Source organism: Hylaeus volcanicus, chromosome 5 (assembly GCF_026283585.1).
Source record: "Hylaeus volcanicus isolate JK05 chromosome 5, UHH_iyHylVolc1.0_haploid, whole genome shotgun sequence".
In the NCBI taxonomy this organism is placed as follows: domain Eukaryota; kingdom Metazoa; phylum Arthropoda; class Insecta; order Hymenoptera; family Colletidae; genus Hylaeus; species Hylaeus volcanicus.
The window spans coordinates 3,215,000-3,233,947 of record NC_071980.1 but is presented as its reverse complement, the minus strand read 5'-3'; the positions used below and the strand labels follow the sequence as shown (position 1 = coordinate 3,233,947).

The following is an 18,948-nucleotide window of genomic DNA, read 5'->3' as shown; positions in this document are numbered from 1 at the left end:
GCGCCTCTTTAAGCGCGGAATAAAAAGCAGGGAGATGGGTCCATCGAGGACCCTGAGGAATGTTTGAGGAGCCGAGGAATACCCTTACACGAAAGGATTTTCGCGCGGATTTCAAAGTATTTCAAAAATCTACTGTTTCTTTCATGCAATCTTCTATTTCCATTGATACCAGCTTCTGTGGGACATCCCCTGCCGTGAAACTCATTTTTCCACTTTTTCAACTATTTCTAGATTAGCTAAGCGTCCATCTCTCTCGTCGTGGATTCTTCAAAATGATATCCTTCAAATCTTCATTTCGAGAGAACCCGAGTTTACTCTCATTTACTTTTCGGAGACCCCGCGTGTTCCGTGGGGATGTAAAATCGAAGAGGAGAATCATGGTTTACGTGTCTTCTTGGCACGTCTCCATCGTGCACTGCGGAACATCCGGGGAAAGGCAGAGGGTGCTTCTGGGTGGTCCTTAATTAACTTGTTCCTTCTGCATACCTCGGGTACGTTCGAGCGACTGCGTGACTGCGTTCGCAAGTCCGTAGACATCGCCTCTGTTACATTTAACATGATATCGAAAGTGACATCGATGATTGCTCGACGATACCGCGACGATACCTCCAATTACTTTACTGGACTTCGATTCCCAGCTGCCTTATCGAGACGTGTGCGTTCTTCCGTGCTTCGCCTTATCTGTCGTTTACGATTTTTTATGTAGCAACATTTCTATGGGAAAAAAGATTCAATGTTTGTGGTTTAAAAAACGTTATATGCGATGTCAAGTTATAATTACAATTACTCTATGTAAAAACCCAGCAAGTTTTTATCATAATAAAAATATCATCAAGTCTAATTAGCCACAGTGATGCCGCTTACGACCCGAGATTTTCATTCGCCACGCGTGCGATTGCTCGTTAAAAGCCAAACCTTTTTCCTACTCGACTTAAATTTTGTTCCCAGCTCAATCGTACGAAACACGCGCCAGTTTCTATGGCGAAACGATTATGCTGTCTTCTCGGGACTTTTAATTAAATTCGCTAGAACTAAATGGGAAGTGTAGAAGTGTCTCCGTCGCGATGAATATCGTTTTCAGGATGCGAACAAAGACGTGTGAGAAGCGAAATATCAAATGTACGGGTCAGGGCTCCTGACTCGGGAGTTGCAGCAACTTCATCTTTCCCACTTAACCCTTTTACTGCGGAGGGCACACAAATGTGTTTTACGTAATTGATGGCAAGCTCTGCTAAAGAGTAAACGTGTATGCTCGAACGTTGAGATTATCAAAGGCGCAGCTCGGAACAATTAAGAACTTCTGGTACGTGCTCAACGCTTTTTGCGTTTAACATCGTAAAATTTGAGTTTTGTTGCTTTGAGATACTCTTTAGCTCGTGTCTCGCTTCTGATTTTCATTCGTAACTCATTCGTAATTAATCGCGTAACGTAATTTTTCTCGTTTACATTTTCGTCGTTGTTGCTGGAGTTACCAGAATTGCCAGGATGATTTAACTTCTTGTTTATCTCTTGAATTATCTATACAGTGTAACTAGATGTTTAGCGAACACAATCTTTAAACGAGTGCTCTTCTTCCGAGGAGTTTACGTAACGCGTTCGAAGTATCGTGCCTAATCTAATCTAATCGTATATTACGTTCTGTTCTTTTCACAGATCGTCAAATCGTACGGGAACCATGGCCTTCGATTCCACGGAAAACAAAATTCTACGCGTTGTATGAGTGCCTGAGACGGAAGGGAGAATTAGTTCCTCGAACACTTTGCTTCCTGAAAAGTTCGTCGAGTGGTGAATAAAGAACAAGAAGAGGAATCGAGATCGAAGAGACGACGAGCAACCACTAAGAGAAGAAAGGAAACGAAGGATATCGTCAATTACTGTCGCCCTGGAACAAGGTAAGTCGCATTTTCAAATATTGCTCGATATTCATTTAACTTCGTCCTATAGAAAGAAAATTTTCTTCAGCGGAAGTTATGGATGAATTTTCGACTCCATTTTGTGGAGTCCATTACTTCATCTCGTTGGAAGAAAACTTTCCTCGTAATCAATAACATATTTTTTATTCTTACCTCTTGGTCGTAAAGTTAGGCATAGAGTGACCCATTTTACTTTAAACGTAAATTTATCCGAGAGTATGCTGAATGGAAGAGAAAGATGAATGCAGGGTTCTTGAATGAGCTGAAGGGAGGATAGAAATGTCTCGGACTGTAGGTTTTATTCTTAAGATCTATCGACGTGATTCGTCTCGTGGACATTTTTCAATACTATATTATTGTTATTACTCGGAATACTAGATGGATTAGAAACGTTGAATCTTCATTTCATTTAAATAAGTTTTTTCAATATGAATGTCTACGAAAGAAAGAGTTAGTAAATTGTTCAGTGAGTGAGCATCTAGTCATCTGCTTGAAATTGTTTGGGATTCTAAGAGAACCAACTGTTGAAGCACGTACCAGGGTAGTATTTACTGAATGCAGTTAGCAAGGGATGTAGGAGTTCCAGGAATTTATCGCTATCTATCTCTAGCTCAGTATCCTCTGAGTACGTCGACGATGAGACCGGAAAACGGTATTGGCGAGTGTGGAACGGTGAGAGCGAGCGAGATTCCGTTGAAGGGGTAGGGATAACTACTCGACAGCTAATGAGGTAGAAACCGCAACAGTTAGAAGGCACCACTATAGTTGGCAAGATTGTGCGCGACACATAGAGCATCGTTTGTAATTGTTTCAATGGAATCAGTTGTTCTTGCTCTACACCTGCCCGAACAGTATGATTAAAAAACAGAGTGAAATAGTGAATTGCTTGTTGACGATATTTTTATTTACATTTTGACCCATTTTTAAAATAGACTCAATTGCTGATGAATATGTTTGAGATAAATACGATAATGTCGAAATAAAAAAGAAAGTAGATACAGTCAGTACCGTAAGTATTCGTACTCTCGACGTCTTGCAATTTAACTTCACCTTCCTTCTTTACATATGTAATCACGTGGTCATGCAGGCAAGTTTAAGGTCTTGGAGGTTTAAGGTCGCTCGCGAGAGATCCGCTCGAAATAGTACTTGCACGGGACAATCTCGACCCCTCGTTTCCAGGGCTGACAACTATTAACTCCATTTGTCTTCCTCATTGTCCCATGTGTCTTACTTTATGCTAACGTTCGCGCGCGTGATGCCCCACAGACGGCCGGGGTGAGTTGCATCTTCCACCAGCACGATTTAATTGACTAAACCTTACCCTCTGGTTAGGGTCTACAAGAGCAATTTTGCTACATCTATCCTTTCATCCATATATCATACAAAATACATAAAATAGATTCTAAGGCAGAAAGAAATTGAAGCAAAAATTTATTAAGACTAGAGAGCTAGAGAGATTACAGAGTTTTTGAAATTTTCGATCGAAATCAATCCTGTGGCAGCCAGTGGTCCTCGTTTCGAGGCTCGACGATGCGCAACAGTCCGACGATCCAGTTCACGTGGCTCTCGGTTGTCGGAGATCTTTCTCTTAATATACCGCGGTTGGAGAACGTGTATGGATTCCTCCTCCGGGATTTATGCCGGATTTTTTTGCCGCTGAGCCGGTATTCCGGTTGTTAGTTCTCTCTTAGCGCGCGTAGTCGAAGCGTCAGGCGAAATGGAGTGCCCTCGACGATCTAAAAATGGTTTTCAACGGCCAGGAAATGCTCCGTCTTTCCTCGAGGCGGAGATATAATAGAGTCTCTCGAGAAAAAGTCGATCGAGGAGTGTCGCGAAAATGTCTTCTCCGGCGGGGCCTGTTCGTTTGGTCAAGGTGAAGAAGTTTAAGTGGCTACCTTCGCGAGAACAAGTCATAGTGTTTGCAACTTTAGTTGGTGGTCAGTTAATTTAGAACGTTGGTTAGAGTAGATCGTGACGACTAGAAAAAAGCCTGTTCTATTTTATTTATTTAGAGAACAGTATTTTTGTAAAAATTCAAACCAACAATTCAGTTCAGACATAGAGTGTACGAATACTTACGGGACTGACTGTATGTATGCACTGAGCCTTGACGTAAAATGTACTTCCTGCGGTAGGCAGTGGTCGAATGTGTTTGGAAAACACTGCTGTAGTGGCGCCAGTTAGTTGAATAATAATCCAGACGTTGCAGTTCGGTGTAGAGCCGAAAGAGAGACGATCATTCGTACGAAATTGGCACGATGAAAATGTGGTGCAAGGTTTGTTTAAAGGAGGATTCTTTTTCGAGGAAATCGACTTCGAAGATTTTGCAATTGACGTGTTTGGATCTCAGCGTGTAGGCTTTCGTGTTGGTAAACGACTTTGTAGACTGCGTAAACGAATGTCTGGTCTGTACAGGAACGTCCTCATTCTATTGATTCGCGATTCCTCGCTCTGTTCCCTTTTCAATCGCATGGAACTTTTGGATAACCTGTCGAAAGTCATCGAACGTAACAAGTGACAAATAAGGAGTAATAAAACTAACGTCAACTTATAGTTTGTTCTAATTATCCGCCAGATTTCATTCTTTCGGTCTCAGGCATCTTCCGCGGCATCAATTTCCCGCTGTATTTTCTCGACCGAGGTACATGTAATACGAAACTGCGAAAACACGCCGCGATGAAAATAGTTTCTAGCTGGTCGGAAGATATCACGGTGCAAAGTTTGTCCGTCTTCGAACTTTCTGCAATCGTTTCATTCGTGGTTGTACCTTTCCGCACACCAGTACGTGTATTTTTCTCAACTCGCGGCATTCGTTTGAGTGGAACTCACTCGTGGTTGTAGGGCAAAGAATTATTAAAGAACCCATCGCGCTTTTCATCGCTGGTATCGTTATACTAATCCTTAATTTCGGTTCAAATTGAATACACCAAAATATTGCGGTTTCACCTTTCCTGCAATGTTCGCGAGAGCTCCATTTAGAAACCCCTCGAGGAAATTTACTGCAGCCGTTGAGCACAGTTGAAAATTTTCCAACGTCCGAGTTTCGAATGCGTCCGAGTGGAAATTTCAAGAAAATCCATATTTTCATTGGTAAAACCGCGCGAGTTTCGCGAGCGTTTGTTCCGCGATGGAACCTGAATGGACCGACGCAAGCACATTGTTTCGCGACGATACGGTAGCGTGTTTACGTTGAAAATGGCGTTAAGTGATCGCCAAGGCAATTCTTCGGTGTGAGTTAATGCGAGCATGCGAACGAGCAGTGTACACACCGTGCAAGTAAACAGGCGTGCTATTAAGATAGCCGAGAAGACGAGAAACGAAATCCGCGAAACTTCGTCTGGTTTGCGTCGGTCAGAGATGGCTGAGATTCTCATCTTTGTTGATAGACGCGCCACTGACTCACTACGTGCTTTATTTACGCGCGTGTCGTGGTGGATTTATCGTGCAACTAAAGGGGAACCTTCTCGGTTAAAAAATGTAGCGTTGTAGCAATTGTGTCCGAATATTTTAATTAACGATTGAAAAAACTTTCCTAGGAAGAAAATTAATAGATCCATGGAGTGCAAAGAGTAGATGCAACTCGCCGAAGTATATATATTAAATATTCAGTAATTCGAGTGAAAGAAAATGTTTTGGTGGAGTTTTGCTCACAAAGAGATTCCTCATAAAAGAACCCATGGAAATTCTTTCATTTCCACGAATGAACTTTAACCGTCGACGTTCGCAATTGCAGAACTCCCGTTCTTTCAGTTTGCAAAGCAAACGAGGGCTTTCGATCAAGTACACCGAAATGAGGTAATTTGAAAAGTTTTCTTTAAATGAAAACTGATAATAGAACTTTTTAAGTACTTTCAATAGAAATATTTATAGAATCGAGCCTTCCTTCAGAATATCCAATTCTCTATTGAGTATTCCTTCGTTAGCTCATCAGCCCCAAAACTTGGAAGGGTGATTTGGCTTTCTAAACACGAGTGTCCGTCGCTAAAAAGAATACGTGTCGAAAATTTTCGACAACTTTGATTGTGTGCAAAGTTTCATCTACGCGTAAACTGTTGGTCGATGCTCCTTGTAAGTTAGAGTCACGTAGCGCGCACCGGTACACGTTGTACAAATCGATTCGTTATGTGGGCATGGGGCATCGATTATTATCGTTCGTGCCGATTTATCGCCATTAGAACGCCCCCCGTTCCCCTTACTTGGCGCCACGTTCCGCAGACTCGATTGCCCACGTATTATATAAAGATCGAGAGATAAACAACTGTTTAGCCATTATACCTTCGATCGAATTAGAATTTCGATTACGAAACGAAGTGTTTCGCAACGGCCAACTGAAATTTTAATCTAAACTACGTCACCAATTTTGCTTGCGTTTCCGTTATAATTGCAACAGTGCTAGGTTGAAAAAAGAACAGTAATCTATAAGTGGGCACGACGGGGTTAATATTTTAGAGTTTTCTCGCTGAATACATGGTCGAAGAAATACTGATAACGAGGAAGCGAAAAAGAAAAGAACGTGGCGCAATTACCCGCGGGAATTTTGCTGGGGAAATTGCGTCCTGGAGTAGGATTTTCCTCGAACGAACCGCACGATGGAAAATTTTACCAATTCACGCTTCTTTGATCATCCTGTGTCCAGATCTTAACGATCATTACGCTTTTGTTCCTTTCTACGAGCGGACTCCCATGAAAGCTGTCCCTTCTCGCTCTGGGAATACTTTTCTCTATGGTCAGAGGAAGACATTCTCTCGCGAACCCTTATCTATGGACACTGCTCTGTTTTGCTCTGTAATTTGTATGAAATTCTGTTCTCCATTTTTGCTATCTGGATAACTTTGATAGAACGTTGCAAAAGTTGAAACAAAGGCGGTGGAATATTCAAGTTACACGTGGGAGCGTCCAAGGTTCGAGGTTCGATTAGATATAATCGAGTGTAAGGATTAGCCGCGATAAGTGCACAATGAACAGCAGAAGCGATTACGATTTCGACATTGGCCGGAGCCAGAGTTTCAAGGAGGAAAACAAAATTAAAAATACGGTGATCAAGTTACGTAAGTGATCGATACTCGACATTCTTGATGGTTCTTTAAACATAATTATTAAAAATTATATCGCCTCGCGTTTCAAACAGAAGAAGTTCGTTTGCAACGTTTCTCCTCAAACCCCACTTATCGCGACTTCCTGCTCGACACACGCGATGTTTAATTTTACGGACATCCGTTTCAAAAAAAAAAAAAAAAAGAAAGAAAAAGGCACAAGAGATAAACATAACAAGCAGACGAAGAAACAAAGGAATCCCTGAGAGAATCGAGGTGAAAAATGATATTTTAACGAACCCCTGTTCCTTTTGACGAGCGCCCGAGCAGATTTCCGCAAAAGCTGGTAGATTATGGGCGGCTGGCGTGCTCGTGAGAGTGAAAAATTGTTGGACGTAATCCGGGAATGATGCACGCTCCACGAATCTGGCCGGATTCGCGCGTGCTTCTGGTTGGAGCTTTCGTCGTTCTTTTCCTTTTGGGTCGCGTCGACCGGAATCAGCCGACCGTCACGGGGGTCGTCGCTAACCGTTGTGTCTTTCGCGTGTTCGCGGACGTTTGCGGTGAGTAATGGCCCCGCGACGAGCTTTCCTGCAAAGGATCTAACGAAAGATTTGTGCGAGTTGGACCACCAACGACGATTTCTTCCCTGGTAGCATTTCAATGCCAGTGATTATCGAACACTACATTTGCCATTTTTCGGGGAAGATTTATTGCCAAAGAGTTGAATCGCGATAAAATGACATTCTTCTTTTAACAAGCGTAATAAAAATATCATTAGCTTTGAATTTTTTAAATCGGTATTGGAACGAAATACTTAGTTCTATTACGTAGTTTTCAATAGTCTGTAATGAAAATTTAATCACGGTAGACATTTTCAAGAGTATTATCCGACAGTCAACGTGTTAACGCATACCAGTATTGCCAGCCATTAGTTTCATTGTTTCTGCACGGCTCCAACGAAACCACGTTGAGCAGAAAAAGGGAGACACTCGTTTCATATGAAACTTAGAGGAATTTCAGATTACACAGTACGTATTGTTGATTTATTGCATCGCTTCGGATCAAAGGGAGTCGGTAATGCACAAAGCACTGTCCGCCAGCTTTCAACCCGTTGCGTACAACACGTTGGCGTTAAGTCTCGGCCGACTCCGCTGCATCAATCATTCAGGACTCTTCCCGCCTACGTGCTTCTCTTCCGTGTGGGTAACTGGTCGCAAATAATTTATACTGCCAGAAGGAATAGTTTCGAGCGACTATGACGCTACCTGCCTTCGCGCGGAGAAATTTTGATTCCTAGTCGGACGTTGTGTCGCCAGCCAGGAATCTATGCGCTCCGCAAATAAATCATATTGATTCTCGTTCACAGAAAGGAGGAAAGGTTTAACTATTAATAACCGAAGCAGACGCGTATCGTGCATGCCAAATAATTTTTCATTTTTCAGTGTTCTCGTCGAACAGAAATTTCTCTTGTCTATACCTGTCTTCGCGCGTTCTACATTACAATCTACGTATTTTCACAATCACGAATGTTTCGTCTTTACCAATAAACGTTTCAGTTTTCGCTGCGACACCTGGAGTAGCAACCGTTTTCATAATTGGTCGCGCATTCGAAGTTGCACGTGCTCGCGTTTAGTTTACTGGCGCGATCATCACGCGTCCAGCCGCGAATCGTTTTCACCGGTGATAAATCGATCATATTAGGCAGTGGCATCTGGTAAACAATGAGCCGTTTCGCATTAATACCCCGATTTACAGTCGCACGGTGGAACGTCGACGAAGTGTTACGTCCGATGGAATATTAAACGAGAGACCGGCTACCGTCTGCATACGGCTTAACGCCGCTTTAAACTCTCGCCACCCGTGTCTGCACCCGCCATTACCACGTTCCCCCTTTTAAAGGTCTTCAGGTTGCCAATAGCGCCATGATTTCCTCAACTTTATTTCGCCAGCTTCCTCTCGATGGGAAAATTGATTCGCGGACAAATCCTTCGCGCGCAATATCAATACCAATAATTCAGTGTTATTGAATAATTCAAGGAAAATGTAAGGGACGAAGGAGGATTTAACGACTCTTTTATGAAAGATGATTGAGCAATTATTTACAGAATGGTCTCATCAGATTTTTGAATTCTTACGTATGGTTATTTTTATTTCTATCAGGGTGCACCTATAATTTGCATTTAATTTTCAATTTTACAGAGGATAAGATACTATTAACGCTGTGAAAAGGATGTCGTTGAAGAAGGTTTTAAAATCACGTTCTATCGCGCCGAACCGTGAGTTCGCAGACGCGACGTGAAGCTACGTCAGTCGCATGCAAAGCGTTGAGTACTTGAAATTACAACCTATTGTCACGTAATTGTTCGCGCAAATTCGTTCAACCTTTAGCTCTCGTGACTCCATAGACGCGGCACGGCGAAATTACTTTTTTTTTTTCTTTTCGCGTAGTATCCATTATGTTGGCATAAAGGTTGCGGCTGTCTATGGCGGTGAATGGGGTAATTAATGAAACGCGATTTACGTTTCGATGCTGGGTAGTTCTCATAGGAGGAATTGATTGTTAACCTGACATTAAACTGAAGAATGGGTGAATGATGGAGGCCATAAATTATAATTACACCGCAAAGTGTGCGGCTTGCGTTTAGTTCGCCTAATAATATTCTTTGATACTGAATTAAACGCCCCGTTGTTTTTATTTGTTTGTTTCTAAACTTAGAATGACGTAGGAAATGTGTTGTCATTTTTCATTAATGACGCAGAGGAACGTCATGGTTTCCATTTACATAACAATTGCTTCAATTTGACAGAGAACGATAACAAATTTTATTTCGTTAAATTGCTTGGTTCTTATAATTACTGCCAGCTATTATAATGCTAACAAGGTTTGGTTTACCTTCCGCGGTGGTTTAAAAATCAAAATCTCGCAGCTGTTATTACAGCGTTGCTTCAGTAATTAGAGCTACCATGGCTTGAAAATTATTCCGAACAGGAAACAAAAAATACATCGGGAGAGCCAATGTCATGCAGACTCGAATAAGTATGCTAATGCAGCCTGGATCCTTCCTTTCGTTTTAGTCTCGTTTCGCTGGGAAACAATCGAAACTCCCGTTAAAATTATTTTAGTCCGCACATAACGTACAAAGGTACATTTTCCCACAGCGTAACAAATTTTAATGATCCCGTTCTATTCGAAAAAATACACGATATCTGCCCTTTCTTTCGATACAGGTAGACCTTATTTAACTTTGATTACTCGAATTTCCACTCTTCGCGTCGTTCACCACCCCCGCACGTGAAATTTTAAACCTGCAAACATGGTCGACGTCGGAAAATCTCTATAAAAAAAAAAAAAAAAAACACCGACGATATCACGTTTCATCGCTGGTAACTTTTTTCCGTCAGCGAAATAAATGAAATTTCCCCGCGAATAATTTGATCGTCCGTCGAGGGTGACCCCGGTGGTAATGAAAAAAAAAGGAGGAAAAGGAAAAAATCAGGTGACGTCGCGCGGTTCGTTCGGAATCGTGCCCGTGAAATTGCTGCAAGTAGCGTCGCTGGTTAATTAAGTTATCTCGTAATTCGTTTTGCAAGCAGCGCTCCGTGGAAGTGAAAACGACGCGTCGCACGGCAACGAGTTCATCCGTTTGTTTGTTCGTTCGATCGCTATTCAACTCGGCGCGAGGACTGTGCCCCGAGTCTCCAAGTTTAATTAAACTTGGGCGCGAAAGAATGTCTTCGATTAATCCAACCAGACGGCAAGGATCCGCAACGATCCGTATCCGTTTTGCTGGATCTTGTCCATTTAATTATTGCGACTTGTTTCGACGTTGAGCATTGTATAGCATTTCTTAGGTCATCTGGTCCAGGACCATAGATCTAACGTTTCTTTATGAAATTTTTCCCGAGGTTTTAGTGCAAAAAATAGCGAAGAAGTCTTCTGGATATCCGTTATAAAATATTATTTTTTCGACGCAAAGCAAAAACTATGCATATATTCGTATAAAACCATTCGTTTCAATTAAAACTTTTACGTTACGTTAGTCGGGAACATTTTTATTCAATTCCTTTGAAATTCGTTAAAATAAAACATCGAGTGCAATTGTAAAAATTATTCGTGATATTTTCGAGGTTCCACTTTGGTTTATTATTATACATAGAACGAGTATCCAACTTGGAAATTGGTTGTGGAAGAAACGAATGAATGTCCTTCAATTTTTAAGTCGGATCTCCGTAGTTTGAAGCGCCCGAGACGTTTGGTCGATGAATTATAGACGCAACGACGCCGACGAAACAACTTATCGGAAGACGTCGCTGGAACATTGAAAAATTGAAGAGTATCCGTATTATGGGGTTCGAGGTTGACACAGGTGCGACGTGATCCTCCGAAAGCCGCCATAGGTCTTCGGCTGAGTGAATGAGTTTTACTTGACACTTTGCCAGCAGCAATGTATCAACACTGTGCCGATAAATTCACTGCACCTTCGACTCTCTTTTCTTGTGCTTCTAAAACGCGAACCGAAGCACCGAGCCAGCCGCTTCCGTTCTTTTTCTTCTTCTTCTTATCGTCCGGATAAAATTGATTCGACGACTTCTTTACTTAGAGATTTTTCTATGATTGTAGTCCTTATCAGAGAAACGATACGAAAATTCAGAAATGACCCATCATCGTCTTCCCCGAATGTGGGCGTTCCTTAATGCGTATACTGGGAGTTCCAGCGTAATTGGAAGCCCGGTCCAGTCACGTTAGGCAAGTACGTAGGTCCGACATCGGCTGGGAACGGTTTAGGAGGCGAACAGTTGAGGAACAGCGCGAGGAGATCGCGTGACACGCACCCACGCCGACTACCTTCGATCACGTGCACCGGGTGTCTCGTTCCACTCGCACGATTGCGGAGTTCCCCCTTTAATTATCGACCCTTCGGTTGGACCAAGATGCACGCCACGTACACGGCCGCGGAGGTCGTGTTCGATCGTTACCAAGGGAATCCTCTGTGTCGTGGAAGCCTAATTCCCTCGCGGGCCGCGGCCACGTATGGCACCGTTATTACACGACTAATCTAACTTCTCGCCGTAAACAATATTACCTGGAGGACTCGGGAAACGCTGTTGGTAGGGTCCGACTTAATTTATTAGCCGCTCGGAATAATCGTTGGAGGTCCCCCTACGCTTCTGCGTTTCGGATGCTTAATGGAGACCCATAATTGCTCGTTGGGGACGTCGCTATGTTAAGTGGCCAGGCCTAACCGAGCGTCAGCCCGTAGGAGGAGTAGCCGTCGTTTCGTGGTTTAATCAAGATTCGGTACTTAATTAAAATCGTGCCAAGATACCCTCCCACGATAGGGAATCCCCTTTTGTCCGCTTTTTCACTCTATCGATCCCAGGGTTCGTGAGCAGGGTAATTCTTGATGGGAGGCTGCTATCAGAACGAAGAACCAGATACGTGAGCGACATCGGTAAGCGTTGCCCACTCTAATCACGCTTAGAATTTCTATTAGAATTCCTACTTATAATATTGTACATAACATTGTCTATTCATACAAACACTGCTACACAAAGCAACCGAGTGCAAGTCGCGAAGGTACTTGTGAGAACCTAATATCCAAACAACAAAGTTGTCGACCGTTTCAACATTAATCAATCAAAACGTTAGACGCGTGTAGGATATTTCCCGCCGTGGACCGCGTCCGGTGGCGCGAACGTGATCGCATAAGCGCGGTAATCCTGTCTACGTTCGCGACCCGACGAACGCGAGCCGCGCGAGTTCTTCTAGTTTACAGTCTGACGTGGTTCACCTAAGTTATGGCATCCAATATGGAATCCGCCTCGCGCGCCACGTCGGAAGGTTATACGCAAATCCTTTTTAATACGGTACCAGGGTTCGAGACGACGTTTAAGCGAGCACCGTGGAGCACGTACTTCGTTCGCTGCTGAAATTCGGTTACATTGGCTGGAAAACGTGCCGTCTAAGCGATCCAGTTAACGTAAGGATTCACCACCCTTTTCCAGGGAGTCCTGCGCAACGATTCTATCGCTCCCCGAGTATAAATTTCTTGTCAGTCTGTGGAAGGATACTGCTGATTTTAGTAGGGAATTCTGTTTACGACGAATGCTACGGGTCGGGGTTAGGTACCATAATTCATGAGAATCCTTGTGCTGTATTTAAATCTAGACGACTCGTGACGTACGACGAAACCAGAGGCACTTTGACTATCGCGAGGATTGTTACTGGTTTTTTGTTAGGAAATGTTGTCTAGTAAATAAGCCTTCAGGTTGTAATTCCTTTTATAGTACTTTAATTATATTCGCACTGAAATTGGCATTCCTTCCTCAAGCTCTTTCGGAAAGGAACTAAAAAATTGACGAAAACGTTAAAGAGACATTTCGGTTAAAGGTCAACTCCGGTCCAACGAGGAAAAATGAGAACCGAAACGGGCGAGCCCGACCGCTTCCAAAAAGGCGAAACGATTTACAATTGCTGTATAGAACTAGATACTTAACGCATCTCGGTTTATAGTAGACCGTGCCTCGCGTTCAAATCGGACGTTATGAAAATATTTGGTAACGTGAGAGGAGGGAGCTGCAGCGGAGAGGAAAGAATAAATGGGCGCGCAGTGGTTACACGTCATGCTAATAACTCGAGTCCGTTTATTCATCGGAAATGCAGAACATCGTTCCGCGAGTTCCCTCGATCCGGTTGTTTACTTTTTCTTCTCGCGGCGAACAACGTCATCGTAAGTTCACCTAGTCGCGGTGATCTCACGCTGCGTTCGCCCAGGAATCCTCTGTAACTGCCAGAGATGTCGTGTCCGCGGTTCGTGTTCTAGCTACCATGTGATCTTTAACGATCGCAATAAAGTTCGCGGTCCGACGTTATTTTTTTTTCCTGCCGGTGTTATTTCGGACATTCGTTGAAAAAGCGATCGCGGGGGCATACCTTATGCACTTTATGCCGCGCGAGCATGGCGGACCGCTTTTCGGTGTAATTTTAGTCCATCCCTCCCGCGCACGAAGGGACGCTCGTTCCTTTTTACGGGTCCAATTTCGCGCCTCGACGGAACTCGAATGATCTCTGCAAATGGAAAGTGATATTTTTGGCGAAAGTGGCGTTTCGACCTAGATTTGCTGGAAGACTTCACTTCTTTCAGTCAGGTATCAGCGCTACCATAAGGCGCCACTGTATTATAAACCGAGTAGAGAACCATTCGTGGATCGTTCGAGGTTCACCGAAGACATGGTTTGAAATTGGCCGTGGGTTTTACGCGTAATGAAATTCTGATGGGACTTGTACGCTATGGTCACGCGTTCGATTCAATCGACATTTTGCGGTTGGCACGGACGGTCGAACGGAAATTCATATTCCGTCGGCCTCAAAGGACATCATGGTCGATGAAGATGATTAATGCGAACCCTTTTTTCTTTTTACGTGAAACGGTTCAACGAATCGTGGAGTTGGATGAAGGTTTGTCTTCGAAAATTATTTCAACTCGTCCCATCGAACTGCAAACTTGAGGCCTGGTATTAAAATAAATAAGGAATGACTTGAATCTTGAAATTGTATAGCTTCGACACCTCCAGCTGGTCAGTTGAGCCAGCGATGCTAGTTCGATGTCTGACCATGGTTTTCCTTTTCTACTCCTCGACTAGTCCGAACCGTAACACTATTTCTACTTACAGAGGCACGCTTACGATTAGTGCAATATCTTTAAACCCCGCATACAGAAAATCTGTATATGCACAATTTGAAATGTACAGTCAATCCCATAAATATTCGTACCCTTTACGTACCCTATAGTTTGCCTAAAAAATAATTACTCAGAGCTCGCAGTTTCCCCTTCGTTTCCGCTTGCAAATACGAACGCCTCCTTAATACCGCAGCCATATTGCATCGTAGTTTGCATTTCATTTTACAAACGCGACTCACGGATTTCCCGAATGGTTGACTCCCGCAGATTAAATTATGATACGGAGTTATACAGCACGAAACTTGGGGAGCTGATTTAATTGAACGTCGCCTGGCAGATTACACGATTAGACCGTAAGGGACTAACTTCCCCTAACGGATTTACCAGGTGTGCGAGGAGTTTCGTTCCCAGGTGTCGGAAAAAAAAGTCGGTGCATCGTTAATTAATTACGCGTCGGTCGTCCTTGCGCTCCCAGGGGACCGTTCGCGCGCCAACAATATAAATTTTCATTCATAAAAGCGGTCGGCTGACCTCGCGAATGCAACACGCTCCTATCAGCCGTAATCTCGTAGTGCATTCGCCTGTCGAGTGGAACGATTACGTAACCGCTCTGCACGGCTGAATGGACGCGGCTGACGTCGCATTATAGCCATTCTTACGCTAAACCGTGCTGGTTTTTGCTTTCGAATCGCGTGAAACGTGTTCCAGTTCGGTGGCACGTTGTGAGTCAAATAGATAAAATTTGTTTTAAATCGTGGGACTTTCGATAGATCGAGGCGATCGGTGACTCTCAGGAGAGGTCAAGGGTGAATCGGGACGATGCAATTTTTCCTTTATCTGTCATTCCAGATTTTGTTTAGCTCTTCAGAATTTTTAAGAAAAAGACATTCAAGTAAGAATATATCAATGACTTAGTACTACATGAATATTCTGATTTCCGAAGCTCGCGAATAATAACCGCAGGCGTATTTTTCGAATTTTCCTGCAAACTTTCGTCGTTTCTCTCCGTGTACACTGGGGTATTTTTATTAACCTGTACGCTAATGGTTTTAGATCAGGTTGATGAAAGTTTATGACGGGGCTTAATATAATGCAATCTTCCTCTTTCGTATTTGAATGCTCTTGCTCTAGACGAGTCTAAATCTTTTTGGATCCTGGTTGGGCTCGTTACTCTTCATAAAATTCCACTCTCACGACGCTCTGGTGGCCTTTAAGAATCCTCACCCCCATCTGCTTATAAACACACGTAGACTTTCAGTGCCGGGTCGACCCATGTGTGCATTTCTCGGGTCCTTGTTTTCTAAACATCGGGTTCCTAAGTGCTGTTACAGTCAGGCTACTCTCTTGTACTTTTCACTGCTTGAATACAAACATAGGTTTCTCTATAAAAACTACAGGTACAAGTTTAATGAAGCAATTTAATAGCATTTTGTATTCTGCCCATGATTAATTTGAAAAATCCGCTTCGCAGGGGTTTAATTGCGAGCAATTTGGAAAGCTGAGGAGGTTAATTAAACGCGGTGTCGATCTATCTGCACGACCATCGAAACGTCGAAATGGCCGCGAATTTATTAGACTCGATTAGCTGCATTGCAGCGATCCGTTTTGCACTTACTTGCGTGACAGATTATTTGGAGTACTAATGGAACATTACTGGTGAATAGGGGACGTTTGTTTAAAGGTGACTGTTCAAACGTTCGCATATGGAAACAGTATTGTCATTCTCTTCATTTCAAATATCAATCAATATGGTTAAAATCTAGGATAATAACGTACTTTACATTTATGACATCTCGTATGCATCGGAGTCGGATCCAATTTCCATAAATACTCTAAAATGCGTTGAATAATTATACGAATTCAGAACTGATTTAATGAAACAGATCTTGGTCTCTTCCAGTTAAATTTAATGATAATACTAGGATTTACAAATATACATAAATGTTTTTATATTTAAATAATTCTTTGCTATTAAATTTTCCGTAGATGCTCCGCTCATTATGCTCCCTCGCCACTCGTGCTAAACTCGTTAAATTCTCTCAAAAACTCCTACCGCCCTTGAGAACTCTCAACTCCCACGTATAAACGAGTACACTCTCACCCGCCACTCAACCACTCCAATGCACGCACGCGTTACACGAGTCCTCATTTTTCGAACACTTTGGACGATTCTCTTACTCCTACAAAATGCAATTATTTGTCACGTTCATTCTGCTAAATGCTTTGCACAGAGTTTTTCAGTTCTCCTCAATTTCATAAATATTGTTATAAAAAATTAAAAAAAAAAAGTCATAGTATCACCTTCACGCCATGAACATTTTAATAGAGTCAATCACCCGTCCATCTTTCTAATTATGAAATTGTTTTTCCATTCGACGCGCCGTAAAATATTTCTCGTTTGTAAACCGGCTGCATTTCGAGACGGCTGCGTTCTCGTCTAGCTAGACAATTTGTCACTTCCTTATCACTCGACTGGTTCTCGTTCCTTCTTTCTTTCGCCGGCAGCACGCGTGCTCCTATTCCTACGCGCGTAAGAAACTCGGCTCCCGACACGCTCGCGTGCAACCAACTCTCGAGCGAGTTGGAGCGATCCCGCTACAGTCGGAACAAAATTAATTGGTCGTTCAAAAGACCACTTAACCGTCTGTGAATCATGGCAGACAGGACATCTACTTCTGCGATAAAGAGGAAACGCCGGGTATCGCTGGGAAAAGGGAAGATTAATTTTGGAAGAACGTTGGATTTTACTTTCGAAAGTTCGCAACTGATAAAGAATGACTCTGTACAATCCATAGTGTGCTTACTCGTGGATGCAACCGAGACCACGTTCTCCTTAACCTACGACTGACATTCTTTTCTCTCAATAATACATAGAAGTGCAGCCCTAAAGATTGGGTGGCGCTTAAGATTTTCTTGTGAAAAATTTATCGATTCTGTCAATATCAAATTTTACATGCTTATTTATTTATATTTCACCAAGTTGCGAGAATTTTTTCAACGATGATTGGTGTGATAGTGGGGAGGAATGGCCTTGAGCGACCATTTGATTTTGCACCGACTGTAGCGAGGCACGGTATCGTAAACGACAGCGTCAACGCTCGCGAGCATCCTACGATCGCGCGTTATCAGCAACGCTTCGTGAATGGTAACAACACGGTGTTTCCTTCCGGCTACTGCCGCGTTTATCGCAATGGTAACACTTGGGATGCGTGTACAAAGACGACCGGTCGCCCGCGAGTCTGCGTGTGCCGCCAAGAGGACGTTTTCGAACGTCAAAGGCAACTTGGAGTGAAAGGAAACATCAATTATCGAGAATATCGGATAGATCACCAAGGCTCCGTTCTCGAATCAACGGCAAGAACTCTCTCCCTCCGTCGAAGGTCGTTACATCCGATATAAAACCGATAGGGAACGACGCTATCGACGTCGTATACTATCCCGTCGCGAAATGCATTATCAAACGGGTAGCCGCGAAAGCGAGCGGATTGTTCTCTCGCTATTCGTGGTAACAGTATTTGCGGAACACTTAAACGGGATCCTGTCTCAGGGGCCGGCCCTCTCGTGCGCCCAACGCAGCCGGCGTTGCACTGCCAGCGATACTGTGCACATACCGTCGTAAAGTATGCGCTATTATTATGCCCGCGATGGCGCAGGTATACACACGGCACTTTACGCGAACGGGGGAAGACGATCTTGTCCCGAAGGGCGAGGGGGCATCGCTAAGGGAGTGGGTCGCGAGAAGGGTGTGCACGCCAGAAGTCGCAACGAAAACTGGCTTTTTCTAACGCTTTTGCTATCCACAGGCCAGGTAGAAGAGACTTAGAGAAATCTTTATTTTCGTGTTTGTTCTTGATGAAAAACTTTCATTTAACATTTCAAACGATGTGCATTCGTTTATAAAACAATATTATTTGACCATATTTTTACTAGCACGTTACCGGTATGTTCATGAACTTCAATATCAATGCCAAATATCAGTTAATTATCGTTATTCTCTTCAGAAGAAATCGCAGTTCTTCTGAACTGCGTGATACACGCAGTGTATCGATACAGGATCTTGTAATGATACAGTTTCATATCCTGCGATGATTTACCAGCTCGTAATACGCCCTGATATGCACCATGTACACGTTATAATATTCGAATTAAACATAGCTTAACCGTTGATATATCCGGGAATAAATGGAAAACTGGATCCCAGAATCGTAATCGTAATTAGTTAATTCGAAGAGCACGAAGTTTTCGATCGTTCGACAGTTGGTGTCATTTCCTCGCAAGCATTCGAGGATGCGACAGGATTAAGTCGGTTCATCCGTT

General features: G+C 43.1%; 1 protein-coding gene across 2 annotated transcripts in view; it reads left to right on the top strand.

Annotated features, from left to right (window-relative positions):
* LOC128877363 (cAMP-specific 3',5'-cyclic phosphodiesterase 4D) overlaps positions 1-18,948 on the top strand; it is a 111,721-nt gene that overhangs the window by 28,447 nt on the left and 64,326 nt on the right. For both annotated transcript variants that reach the window (XM_054124607.1, XM_054124606.1), the window contains one exon: positions 1,654-1,892. The gene's annotated coding sequence lies outside the window, so the exon portion shown is untranslated. The remainder of the gene's footprint in view (positions 1-1,653; positions 1,893-18,948) is intronic.